At 34.6% G+C, this 13,634-nt stretch overlaps 1 pseudogene across 1 annotated transcript; it reads left to right on the top strand.

Moving 5' to 3' along the window:
* The first annotated feature begins 11,680 nt into the window (after window positions 1-11,680).
* LOC124847757 (uncharacterized) lies at window positions 11,681-13,086 on the top strand (annotated as a pseudogene). Its single transcript, XR_015780287.1, has 3 exons — window positions 11,681-11,934; window positions 12,043-12,172; window positions 12,259-13,086. The product of XR_015780287.1 is annotated as an uncharacterized LOC124847757 (transcript).
* Window positions 13,087-13,634: the final 548 nt, after the last annotated feature.

The following is a 13,634-nucleotide window of genomic DNA, read 5'->3' as shown; positions in this document are numbered from 1 at the left end:
TAAATGTATTTTAAAATAGTTTTTTTTCTTCTTAACTTTCGAAAGTTGTCTAAAAGTTAGCGGATTTTCAAAAGTCACAATGTATTTTAAATTTAAATCGTTAAATTCTTAACTATAGAAGAGAAAAGTAAAAAAAAAAAATTAATTTAATAAAAGGTTGAATGTTATATTTGTAATTTTGATATATATAGATTGAAGAAGAGAGGTGCAGAAACACCCTTATTACTAAAATCATATATCTAATTTTTTTCTATTAAAAATTGATTCTATTTATTTTATTTATTTAATGTAAAAAAAAAATATATATATATATATATATATATATATATATATATATATATATATATATATATATATATATATATATATATTTTAAATTTACTTTATTTAAACATGCCATCTAGATAAATTAAATACTTAAACATATATTTTTAAAATATCTATACTATTATATAAAAATGATTCCTCTGGTTTGTGTTCACGTTCTTTTTTAATTTTACTCGGATAATTATTTTTTAAATTTACCTATTTTTTAATTAATTATATTTTTAATTTAACTATTTTTAAAATTAAATAAATAAAAATTATTCATAATTAAATTGTAAATTTATGTATATTTATTTTTATAATTATTATTTTATATTATTTTGTTATTATAGTAAATAATACAGATCTATTTTCATTATAGTTAAGTTTAAATTATATTAGATTCATCGGAATGAATTCGGATCCGATTCACCTCAATGGATATTGAAATGTATATTTAAGTGACTTTACAAGGAGAATACAAAGGATCTTATAGATTTTGTGAACAAAGATTGATGAAAGGAAATTATTGAAGAAAAAGTTATCAAGGAGAATATGAGTTTGTTATTGATAAATTTACCAAGTTAAAATATTTAAGATTTTCATGAAAAATCACATAATGGATGATCGCAGCCAATAAATGGATATAAAGACAATAAATAATTTTAGGGACATATATCAAATGTCAATAAATATATAAAAATATATAAACATAAAACTTTTATAAAGTAAATAATATAAATTTTGGTAATAGGTATAGTAATTATAAAGACTTAGAAAAGATGTAGATGTTTTAAATTAATGAAGCAATATTATTTTAATGTTAAAGTTTGATAATATAAATAGAAATTTATAAACGTATTTCATTATCTAAAACACGTATTATCTCTCCATAACTCTTTCTTTGAAGGTCCTCTTTTTTCTCTTTAAGTTTTCTAATCCCTAAGTCATTTCTTTTACGATCAAAGTACCTAGTTGATCACAATAGTAATATCTTCAACTTCATCTGATTAGTTTTCTTTATATAATAAATAAGTTTCTATTTTTTTTTTTGCTTTTGCTTAGTTATTTTAAGACACATGCGAGTTAGTCTTTTTACATGTGTCATTCAATCCTTCCTTCTAGTTCCTTGTAAATCAGTAGTCCTAAGGACTTACTTTGATCATAATTCTATAGTTTGTAGGTACAACTAAAGTTATTTGAGCTGAGACAAAAGTTGTTTAATTCTTAGAGCTATTTGAGCTTTCTATCATGTAAGAGAACCTAACTAATATCTTTTAATTTATTTTGAGGTTCATGAAATTGTGTTCTTACTCAAAATATTATGAAATTGATGGTTGGTAAGATGAATTATTGATTTTCTACACTAATTTGTTTTGAATGATCTATGGATTTGAACTTGGTTGTTGATATGATGATATGATTGTTGAATGGTATTGATTCTTGATGATTTGAGAATAATAAGTTGTTGCTTTGGCTTATTAGTTAGCTGTTGAACTTTAGTTTTACAATAGGCTAAAGAAATGGTTCGTTTTGGTTTAAATGGGGGGTTTTCTAGGATTTTGAAGGAATGGTTGGATGGTAAACCTTATGCTTAGGGTCTATTTTGGGATCATTTAAGACTTGTCTGGCTATTTAATTCACAAAAATATGATTGGTATAATGTCAAATCTCATGTATGAGTTTTTGGGTAGATGAGTTGATCTAATGGACCAAGTCATTAACCAAATAAGAAAATTTGTATCAAATATGAAGGATAAACATGTTTTCAAATTAATTACAATACCAAAGATATAAATTGGATCATTTCGTTAGGTCTTGAGTGCATATAGATAATACTTTGAAGTTGTTAATTTTCTCCTTGATGCGGTCAAACACGTCACTGGACTCTCCTTAATTATTTGATGAGTATGAAATATGCATGTTACTACATGTTTGGATGTGTGGTGTGAACTAAGATGAGATAGGGTTTGATCTTCAAACTGTAGTATTCTGAGTAAATGTTGTAGTATGGTCGAGCGTCATTAGTGATCATTTGATTCTTCATGGAAGTGCATAGTATTAACTGACTTCTCATGCTTTAGGGATATTGTCTAAGAGTCATTCTGTAATACTCTGTAGAATTAGGTAAACTCTGATCGAGAGTCAGTATTAGTCGTTCAGTTTTCCTTTGAGCGTCCGTCTATACTAAATTCTTCTTCTGGAGAGAATTTCGTTCATGAAGATCGTTTTATAATATTAGATATACGTAAATGAGCGTTCGGCCTAAGTGTAGTTCTCCTTTAGGCTTCCTAAACAGTTTAGTTAATGTATACTATACTACATAAAGTCGTACATGGTATCGTTATTCTTCATTAAAAATTAAGTGTGGCCCAAGTATATATATATTCATTCATTTTATGTAAGTTCAGTAGTGCTCGGTCTTGGACCAAGCGTTCGATCTCAGTAGCGCTCATTCTTGATAAGTGCTTGGTCTTGGACCAACGCTCATTCAATAGTATTCGGTTTCTACAGGGTTTGGTCTTAAACCAAGCGCTGAGTCTCGTTTCAGTAATCTATTATTACCGTTTTTAGAATAAAAGTCTTCACTCAAACTCAATAGCGTTCGTTACTTCATAGTTTCTCATCAGTTATTAGTATTGGGTGTCAAACAGTGTTGGTCTTTAAAAGGTGTTCGACCTAGATTCTTAATACTCGGCCTAGGCTTCGTGGCGTCCGGTTTGAACTCTTAGGGGTTTGTTCATTGAAGTGGATAAATTCGTAAATAGCGCTCGGTCATGTTAGTTTCTAAGAAGTGTTATTCCATTCGGACTTGTGCTATGATGAGAAAGTGTGATCTTATTTCAGTTAAATATATTGATGAAGTATAAGAGAATTTGAAATGTGATGCGAATGAAATAGTTTGGTTATGAAAGAGTATTCCAGGGAGGAATATCTCGGAAAGTGGTTATTGATTGGTAAAGTATGAATGTGGGCAAAGCTTAACGGGTGCTTATCCTGATATTCCGTGATTACTCATTCTCACATAGAGAGGAGTAAGTCATGTGTGGGAATGACAGGAGGTCCTAGTCCATAAGGTTAACTTGGACGGAATGGATTAACCCTGGGTAGCAGCTGTTGAGGGTATCCTAGTTACTACATCACCCGGGTACACAAACGTCGTAGCTACACATGATTCATACAATCCGGACAATCACAGTCAAGTGGTCGGTCTTTCTATGCCATTACGCATGAATTATGAGTGGGTGTTGTTGATTTAATTTATGAATGTTGTATGTTGTTATTGAATTAATTAAATTACGTAAGCTTACCCTGTTTATCATCTTGTCTGTGTTGTGCGTTCGGTTGTTGTCCTGTTGCAATAATCATTCGTGTGGATGTGAGCAGAAAGAGAAGAGTTGCTGGAAGAAGCATTGGAAGAGGCGGAAATAATGGCCGAACCTTAGGAACGTTCGGTCAGTTGTTGGCTTCATCTTTTGTAAGACCGTTCGATATAAGTTATTTTGTAAACCTTTCGGTCTAGTTGTAGCTAGTGTGCGGTTTTAATTCCCTGCTATTATGTAAGGTCGTTCGGCCATAATAGTATCTCGTTATGTGTAGAACTGATATGTAGTATTATTAATATGGGATTATTCTCGTATATGGTTTTATACTGTATTTTTGGGATGTTACATTGGCACTGAGGGGTAGGGGTTGATGTTGAGCTTTGCAAAGTCAAAAAGCTCTATCTGGGTGTGGCTTTGAGTGCCACTTTTTTCCCTGTAGGTTTGGAGCTATTTTTGTGATAATTCGTTGAGTACCAGTTTGAGCATTGAGCGTCCAAGGAGCATTATATGTTTATGTGTTTTCTGATTTTGGTTTGATCTATACTGATTTTGAGTATATTTCATTGACTTCTTGTGCAAATAATTATGGATCTTTTGATGATGGATAACCTGACTATATGTATAGTTAAAGAATATTGTGAAAAGAGTTCCATGGGGAATTTCTTAAGGTGGTTCATTAGAGTAATGTATTGGTGTAGAGACTCAGCCTTGAAGTTATCCTGATGCTTCAATAATTAGTCCATCTCAAGTAAAGAACGGGATTATGTGGTGAAGAGTAGCATGAGGTCCTAGTCTATAGTTTGATTTTTTTTAGGTTGTAGACATATTAATCTTGTGTGGTCGCTTGGGGGACAGTTGTTCCACCACTACAAGTGTACAACTTGTCATAGTTTGACATCAATATATATATGGATTAGTCAAGTCTAGAATCTATTTATAATATTAACTTACCATTCTATGTTTTGTTTGTGTGTTGCTTGCTACTCTTTTTTGAAATAATCACCTCATTGGTGTGAGTAGAAAGAGATGATACAGTGGAGCAGGCTCTAGGCGGCAAGATGTAGCGTTGTTCTAAAGTAGTTAGTTCCTTTGGTTGTTCTGAAGGAACCTTTTTGGATGTGTAGACCATTGAAAGTTAGAGTGGTGTATATAAGAATTTGAATTGTAGTTATTTTAGATAACTGTACAAATATTTTATATACCTTCTTATTTAAATGTTCTAGTTTATTGGTTTTGTGATGTTTCCTTAATAATGTTTTATACTATTTAAATAATTAGTGCTGTCAAAATGGGTTGTAACCCGCGAGCCAACCCGGCCTACCATGAGTTTGAGCCGGGTTGGGTTTGAAAAAAATGTAATTTTTTTTATGTGAGTTAGTTTTCAACCCGGCTCACTTATAACCCGGCTCATCGGGTTGAACCCATGGTAGGCCAGGTTAGCTCAACAACCCACCTAATTTAATTTAATTATTTATTATTTTGTGTTTCAATATCATTAGTTAACATTTTTTTATTATATTGTAGATGTGATAAAAAAATGTTTCAAGAGAGAAAAATATTATAGATTTATCTATTCAAGACTGTAATATTATATATAGAAAAGTGATACAAAATTTATCAATATTAAAAACTTATTTGTTCGCGTGCTTGTTTTTTTATTACGCTTGGATTGTATGATATATTTACTTTTTTATTTTGAATTGTCTTTGGAGTTAAAGTGAAATTTATTTAAATTTGAATTAATAAAAATTATAATTTTTTTATTTTAAAAACAAACCTTATAATTAAGTGAGCTAGTGAGTCAACTCGTTTTATCCACCAACCCGTGATGGGTCGGGCCGGATTCAAATTTTTTCAGCTCGCTAATAAGTGAACTGGGTTGGGTTGGCTCACTAAGTGACTAACCCGTGGTGAGCCGAACCAGGTCGAGTCGGATTATCCATTTTGACAACTCTAGAAAATAAAGTCACACTAGTAAAAAAATTGCTTTTTAACTCGCCCTATAGGCTTCGGTTTAGGAGAAACCAAAGCCTATCGAAACGCGGTGGCACTTTTGTAGTTTAGGCGAACTTATACGCCTCAGTTCAAGGGGACTCGAATCATATAAGGCATATTACCTCGGTTGATAGTAAAACCGATGCCTAAAAGCCTACCTTTCCACCTGACAAGTCTGAAATTTGAAGACTGTGCAGAGCCTATGGCTTCGGTTCATTTAGAACCGGTGCGAAACCATGTTTATACCTCGATTTAGCGGGAACCGAGGCGTATAACCATTTCATTTTCTTTTAATTTTTTTCTGAGGACTATATGCCTCGGTGGAGAGTAGAACCAAGGTATATATGAATGTACTACTTCTGTTGAGAGTAGAACCGAGGTATATATGAATGTACTGCTTCTGTTGAGAGTAGAACCGAGGTATATATGAATGTACTGCTTCTGTTGAGAGTAGAACCGAGGTAGTATTGCTTACCTCTCGTAAAAAAAGATAACCTATAGTTTCCCCTCTTTCCTCATCCCCTCCTTCCTTTCCCGCAACCCTTCCCTCCTCCACTCCCCTCTCCCTCAACTCCACCATTCCCTCACCACCCTCTTCTCCCTCTACATCCCCCAAAACGACCTTATTTCCCTCCTCACTACCAACCCCTCCATCCTCCACCATTCCTCGTTGTCCGTTTGTTTCCTAGGGTTTTGGCGCTCAGAAGACGTGGTGGAGGCCGCTGTAGGACCCCGCGGCGTACCCCAGGACATTGCCCACGGCCATGAAGAAGGAGAAGAAGGTGTTTGTGTTGCGCATCTTGCGGTGGTCGCTGGCAGAGAGGTCGGCGAGAAGGGCACGGTAGGGGCCCTGGAGCATGTTATTGGCCATGTCCAGGATCCAGAAGCCGACGACGAAGATGGCTTGGGTCTTCTTTCCTCTTGACAGAAACAAAGAGAGCAATCTCCCTTCTCCCACTTGACAGACACGACGCGGGGAGGCTCTTTCCTCTGTTGCAAAAGCTTGCGCTCCGGCGAGGATGACGGTGGTGGCCGGTGTCGAAAGCGGAGGGGAGGCACGATGGTGGAGACGAGTACCGCGGCGACGATGATGGGAGGCTCGTCGATCTAAGGCGTTTGGCGAGCAGAGAAGATGGTGCCAATGGTGTCACGGTGCGAAGAGAAGAGTTGAACGAAGTTCCTTGGCAGCGACGGCGATGGCAGATGAAGATAATGAATGGAGACGCACCGAAAGAGCATTGGTCACGGTGGTTGTGGTTGACAGAGAAGATGGAGATGCATTGGAGATTATTGACGATGAAGATGAAGGGTGGTGATTGGCGTGAACCTGGTGACGGTGCCCACAACGGTTGGTGACGGTGGATGATGGCAACAGTATGGGAGGAACCACAGATAATGGGAAACCCATGTCTTGTATTTTCTTTTATGATTGGATTCAAAAAGGGAAATGAAAGAAACTTGAATCTGATTGAATCAAATTTTGGCCAGGGATTTGTCTCTATAGGTCTGTTTGATGCAGGGGAAAAGTGACGACGCGATTTGGAGTTTGATGGAAGAACGAAGATGCTGGCTTCTGATGGAAGGACTATGCAAGAGTTTGATGGAAGGACTCCCCATCAATGCATCAACATCAGAAGGAGCTTTCAAAACTGGATCCAGAATTGAAGCTATGTCTCCTGACTTTATCAGAGGCACTGCCCATTGAATAATGTTCCTTCTTCATATTGCATGTCAATAGCTTTTCTGTCGCTCAGTATCTCCAAAAGTAGAACGTCAAAGCTGCATACATCCAACTTTGTGGTGAGGTAATGGAGCCTGTAGTATTCAGGATCAAGATAGCCAAGAGTCCCAGCTGGTAGTTCAGCCACTGGGGAGCTGCTATCTGCAGGACCAAGCAGTGACAAACCAAAATCAGCCACTCTCGCATTGTGTTCTTCATCGATGAGAATATTTGAAGACTTTATGTCTCTATGAATCATAGGTGGACAAGCATAGTCGTGCAGATATTCGATTCCACGAGCTGCTTGCACTGTAATTGTCACCCTTCTCACTCAATCCATTTGCTCTTTCATCACTTTGTTGCCATGAAGGTGTTGATGCAATGAGCTATGAGCCATGTACTCATACACAAGGAGTCTCTCTTCACCCTCCTCACAGTAGCCTAGTAGATTGAGCAAGTGTGTGTGGTTCAACCTAGAAAGCAAGTCAAGCTCGGTGTGAAACTCCTTGGAATTCTTCTGCACGTTGGGATACACTATGGCCCTTTTAACGGCAACAACAGTGCCATCTTTGACAACCCCTTTGAACACACAAGAGAAACTTCCCTTCCCCGCTATGGACTCCTCTTTGAATCTATCGGTTGCTCTTTCAAGTTCCTCGTACGGGAACATTTGTGCTCTCCTAATCTTGAACTCCTCCAAGTCTGGTCGGACCTTAGATTTCTCCTTCTAGTGTGACGAACTCCCTCTTAGTTTCTTCCCCTTTGACCCTCTTGCTGAAGAAGAACACTGACAATCTCTTAGGTTGTAGCGAACATACAACACGGCAGTTATGAACACAATATAAACAAAGAAAATAGCAAAAGTTATCTCTGCAATACTGCCTCGGTTCAGAGGAACCAATGCATAAAGTCCTGTGAAAAAAATATTAAAAAAAAAATACTACTGTTTTGGTTAATTTTGAACTGAGGCGAAATCCCCCACATTTTTGCCTCGGTTCAAGAAATGCTGCCTATAGACGAAAATAATCATTGTCGTTTCTCCTGACTGCACTAGTGTCATTAAATATGATATCACAACTTTTACATTTCTTTACTTATTTAATTTATTTTTAGTTTATGTTACTAATTTTTATACCTATATTAATTTTATCTAACTTCTCTAATTATTTTTACTTCATTCAACCAGATAAAATTTATTAGTTTATTTATCTATATTGAAATCATCTTTTTACTCCCATTACATCTATAAAATCTTTAGCTTTTAATGTATTTTACATTGGCATACTTATAATAAAGTCACTTTAATTATTTTTACTATTTCTTAGAATTCTTTTTTATTCTACTATTTTTCTTCTTGGAACACATGTTTTATCATAAAATTATAAAATAATAAAAAATATTAAGTTTTCTTACACCTTTTCTATCCAAATGCTAATTTATTGCAATCACAAATATATATTTTGATTGTATTAAGTATGTATTATATATGTTCCTTTTAAGTCTAAATTTTTTTAAAGGAAAATTACAATCTAAATTATACTTATATTATATGTTATTTTAAAGTATGTACTTTTTTTCTAAAATTCTTTCTTTGATTTTCTAGAAGACTTTTTAAAAATGAATATCTTACGAAATCATCAAATTTCAAAAGAATGGTGATTAATTGCAACCATCTTTGGATTGAGATAGCTCCAATAAGTTTGGGAATGATCTCTGAGTGAGGAGGTATTCGTTTTCCAACGTTTTTTTTATATAAATTTTATAAATTTATATATAAATAAAAATATTTTTTTAAATTTTAATATATTATATATTTAGTATTTAATATATATATATATATATATATATATTTAAAAAATTACATGTTTAAAATATTTCTTTTTGGAGATCCACCACTTAATAAAAGTACACCATGTTCTCTACAAACAAAGTTAACTTTTTTGTTCTTTTATAGGTTAAACCCCTTTAGTTGTCTCTATTTTTGTGGATTTTTTCTAGTTTGATCCTCGTTTTATTAAAATTGTCAATTTAGTCCTAAAAAATGCTAATTTGAGTCAATGAGTCACTGCCGTTAAATTGGCTTAACGGAGTTAAGTTTTTTATGAGAAAGGACGTTGACGTGGCCAGTTTTTGTCACATCACTCCTGCCACGTCAGCATCATCTTCCATAATAAGGGAAACCCTAATTCCCTCAAGAGTGAAACCCTAGTCACCGCGAGCAAACCCTAGTGTCACCACCGTAAAGCCGTTGTGAAGCCTTCAGTCTCGCCGTCGCCAGCTTGCTGCGAAGCCTTCAGCCATCGAATGTCGACATCCCGTAACATCCAAAATCAAACCCCAAATCTGCAAGAGAACCAGATCGGAACAGAAACCACATCGCGGCCAAGTGCGAGCACCATCACGCCAACCAGAAGCAAGAGAAGACCATATCTGAACCGGAAAACCTAAACCTCTTCTCCCTCTTTCGCAAGTCACCATTAGTGGTAGAAACCACCACCAAACCCACTGTCAGTCACACATTCAACCTACAGGAAACCAAAAAACAACAAAACGAAGGCCACCACTGGTCGTGCCTCTGTCGTCGCGAGAATGAGGACTATTGTGACGTAGCGCCGTCGTAACTCAACTTCTACATATCTAAACCTACGAATAAGGACCAACACGACCCTCCATCGTCTCATCAACGTTGTTGCGCGAATAAGTGCAAGCCGCCATGAAACCCCAAGACATCGTGACGAAAGCCGTGAAGAACCCCGGTTACCCTCTTCTTGCCTTTAGCAGGCGACAAACCAGCAACCTAATGTTGTTGCGAACACCACTGCCTGAAACCGGGATGTCGGCATTCGCAGCCTTAAATCTCCTCGTCGCCACGAGAGGAAGAGAACTTATTGTCCACGAGAGAGGAACTCAAAGATTTGGGAGAAAATAAAATCTGAGTTGCATGAATAGTCTATCAGGAAACTAATCTAGGGTTCACTTCTGATCCCATTCCTAATCCAACAACCCTAAATTCAGCGAACCCAAAGGCACACTCCACTTATTCCAAACCTCTCCCAGAGTGTTGAGATGGTGGCATTGGTGTGTCTGGGGAAATGGTTCGATATGGCCAATGATTTTCGGTTGAGGTTTGCAAAGGAGATTCGTGGAGAGAGGTTAGTGGTGCTTGATGAACATAACAAAAGGGATATCTTGATTCCTGGAACTGGAGGAGTTACCATTAAAGCGGTTTCTGAGTTACAGATATCGGAGTTGCTTAATCAGAAATTGACAGTAAAAGAGAAAGTTCCTAGGTATTTTAATAAGATTTTTTTAAAATTATATATTCCACGTACAAAGTATGAGAATGCCATGTTTCAAAAAATGACCCACGTCAACGTCCTATTTCATAAAAAAACTTAACCCTGTTAAGTCAATTTAACAGCAGAGATCCAATTGACTCAAATTGGCATTTTTTCAAAACTAAATTAGAAATTTTAATAAAACGGGGATCAAACTTGGAAAAACCCGACAAATATAGGGTTTAACCTTTTTTATATTAAAGTTCTTTTTTATTATATTGAGTTCAAATACTTTTGCGACCTGATTTGTTGATTGAGACTTTAAACATTATTATTAAATAACTCTTTAATATATCAGTTTGAACCTGTAATAATATTATCATTCATCCTTACACTGTATAAGGAATAGTAACTTCTTTTCTTTTTCATGTATACACTCAGATAAACTCTATATCAAGAAGAAAAATTAAAAATCTTTGCATAAATAAAAAAAGGTTAAGTTAAATATTACACATTACATTAAAACGGTAAACCAGTCCGCTATTATTATTTGTCAGAGGTGAAGATTGAACTGAATTAGATAAACTTTATCATGTACAAAAAATTTCAGTTTATAAATTCTCTTTATGGTTGAGATGATTGAGTGCTTTCAGTTATTGGTATGTGTTTTTTTTTTAAGAATTGATATTAGTATGTAATTAAATATAAATGTAATTTTCTATTTTGTAATAAAAAAATAAGATTTTTTAGAGTGAAAACATCATATAGTAATTAATCTACGTGATTTTTGATGATAAATTCTACTTATTACTCCACTAAAAAAATGTTTATTTATTAATTATGATCAGTTTTTCCTATCATAATCTAACAAGTAACTGATATTTTTGTCATTAAAAAAGTTAGTTTTTATATTTATATGTAGAGAAATAAAAAGGTAAAATAACAAATATAAAATGTGTGTAAAAAAATGTCAAAATAATATATTCTTAGTTTTGGAATTATATTGATGAAGCATGAAACACATGTCGACTACTGTAACGCATGCAAATGCGAATATAAATAAGCAAAGGTTTCAATGATTTGGGGTCTGATTACAGAGGAAAGAGCATCGACAAAAAATAATGATTATCTCAGTGTAATTTGTGACTGAAACTACATTGCGAACACAGCATAACAGAGATGAGGACCCCTTCCTGGGACAACAGAGGACTTAAGAAAGGCACCTGGACTCCAGAGGAAGATAGAAAGCTAGTAGCTTATGTCACTCGATATGGCTCTTGGAATTGGCGCCAACTCCCAAGATTTGCTGGTAATTCAACATATTCATCATTCTTCTTATAACTGATACTTCTTCCATGAAATGAAAAGGTTGAATAAGTTCAGCGTTCTGCAATTTCATCGGTGCATTGATTTTCAGGTCTGGCAAGATGTGGAAAGAGCTGCAGACTTAGATGGCTCAATTATCTCAAGCCCAACATAAAAAGAGGAAACTACACTGACAAAGAAGAAGAAACTATAATCAAACTGCACGAAAAGCTCGGTAACAGGTACGTCCACTTTTTTAAAAAAAAAACTTCCTTGGAAAATTCCATTTTATTTACTTAATGTTTGTGTTTTCTTTTCTCCCTTGTAGATGGTCTGTTATTGCCACTCATTTACCCGGAAGAACAGATAACGAAATAAAGAACCACTGGCACACCACTCTCAAAAAGCGTTTGGGAAAGAAGGCAGTTTACACTGAAACAAATGTGAAAGCCTCAAAATCAAACAGTTTTGGGTCCAACCCGGACAAGGATTGCATTCAGAACAATGGTTTCTTCCTCGAAGCTTCTCACTCTCCGACAGTTTCTAAAGCCTCTGATCCTGACCCTTTGTCCCCGGAATTATCCTCAAGCGAATTCTCGTCCTCGGATTATACCACTCGCCAAAATTTGTTTCTTGAAGATGGGTTCGATTTTCTAGATGCATACTTAGCGGACATGAACCAGAATATTTCGACAGAATCATTTCACATTTCTCAAGTCACATCACAAGCCAATGGTATCGACAATTTTCATGGTTCAGACGCACCGAAAACCATGGAATGTGTTCGGCCAGAGTCTCCTCTTTCTTACTATAATGAAAATTCCCTTGTGGAAAATGACGACTTTGGCTTTCTAGAAGCAATAGAACCAATAACTGAACATTCTTGGACGGAAGCATTCGTGGCAGATATGTCTCTTATTCCGAACGAATTACTTGTTCCTTTGGTGAACGAATCCGAATCGTACTTTTCTTCTGCGTATGACGTGGATGATATCTGGTGTGTCTGAAAAATAATTCTCATGATTTAGACGTCAACTTATTTCAATGAATAAATAATTAGCTTCTATTTTTGAAATAAATGTAACTAATTCAGTGTAAGACAACTCTTTTTTTCGCTGCATACAACCCAGAAAAATATCTGTTGTGCAAAATTGTTGATCCCATTACGACTTTATATATTTTTCTTCCTTTTCACGACAAATAAATAACCGAATTATTTTGGTCATTTCCAAATATTTGAATTAGGTCCTTCAAATAATTAGGGTTGTAATATTTTCGCAAAATTACTTATAAATTTCATGACACGAAGTTAATCACTCTTAAATGTATGTCACATGTTTTTCCTACCCATGATGATTATCATTCATGCTAAAGATTTGTCTAATTACTAATATTAAATATAATGTAAATTTTTCGCAAATAAATCTCTTATCGTTTTTTGACATTCAGGAACAAACAATTTTTTTTCAGTTTAATCACACACTATTATTTGTCAGTATAACACACTCTCAAATTCGATATATATATATATATATATATATATATATATATATATATATATATATATATATATATATATATATATATATATATATAAAGGGAGATACAATTATATATACTCATGAGAAAATAAAGTTTTGTATTTTTGTGTTTACAAAACTTATAAATATATAGAAGTTTCTCATGAAAAAATCAATTGAATAT

The sequence above is a fragment of the Vigna umbellata genome, chromosome 6, assembly GCF_029865625.1.
Source record: "Vigna umbellata cultivar VRB3 chromosome 6, Vumbellata_1.0, whole genome shotgun sequence".
In the NCBI taxonomy this organism is placed as follows: Eukaryota; Viridiplantae; Streptophyta; class Magnoliopsida; order Fabales; family Fabaceae; genus Vigna; species Vigna umbellata.
The sequence above is the reverse complement of the archived record's forward strand: the minus strand, read 5'-3'. Positions and strand labels throughout refer to the sequence as shown.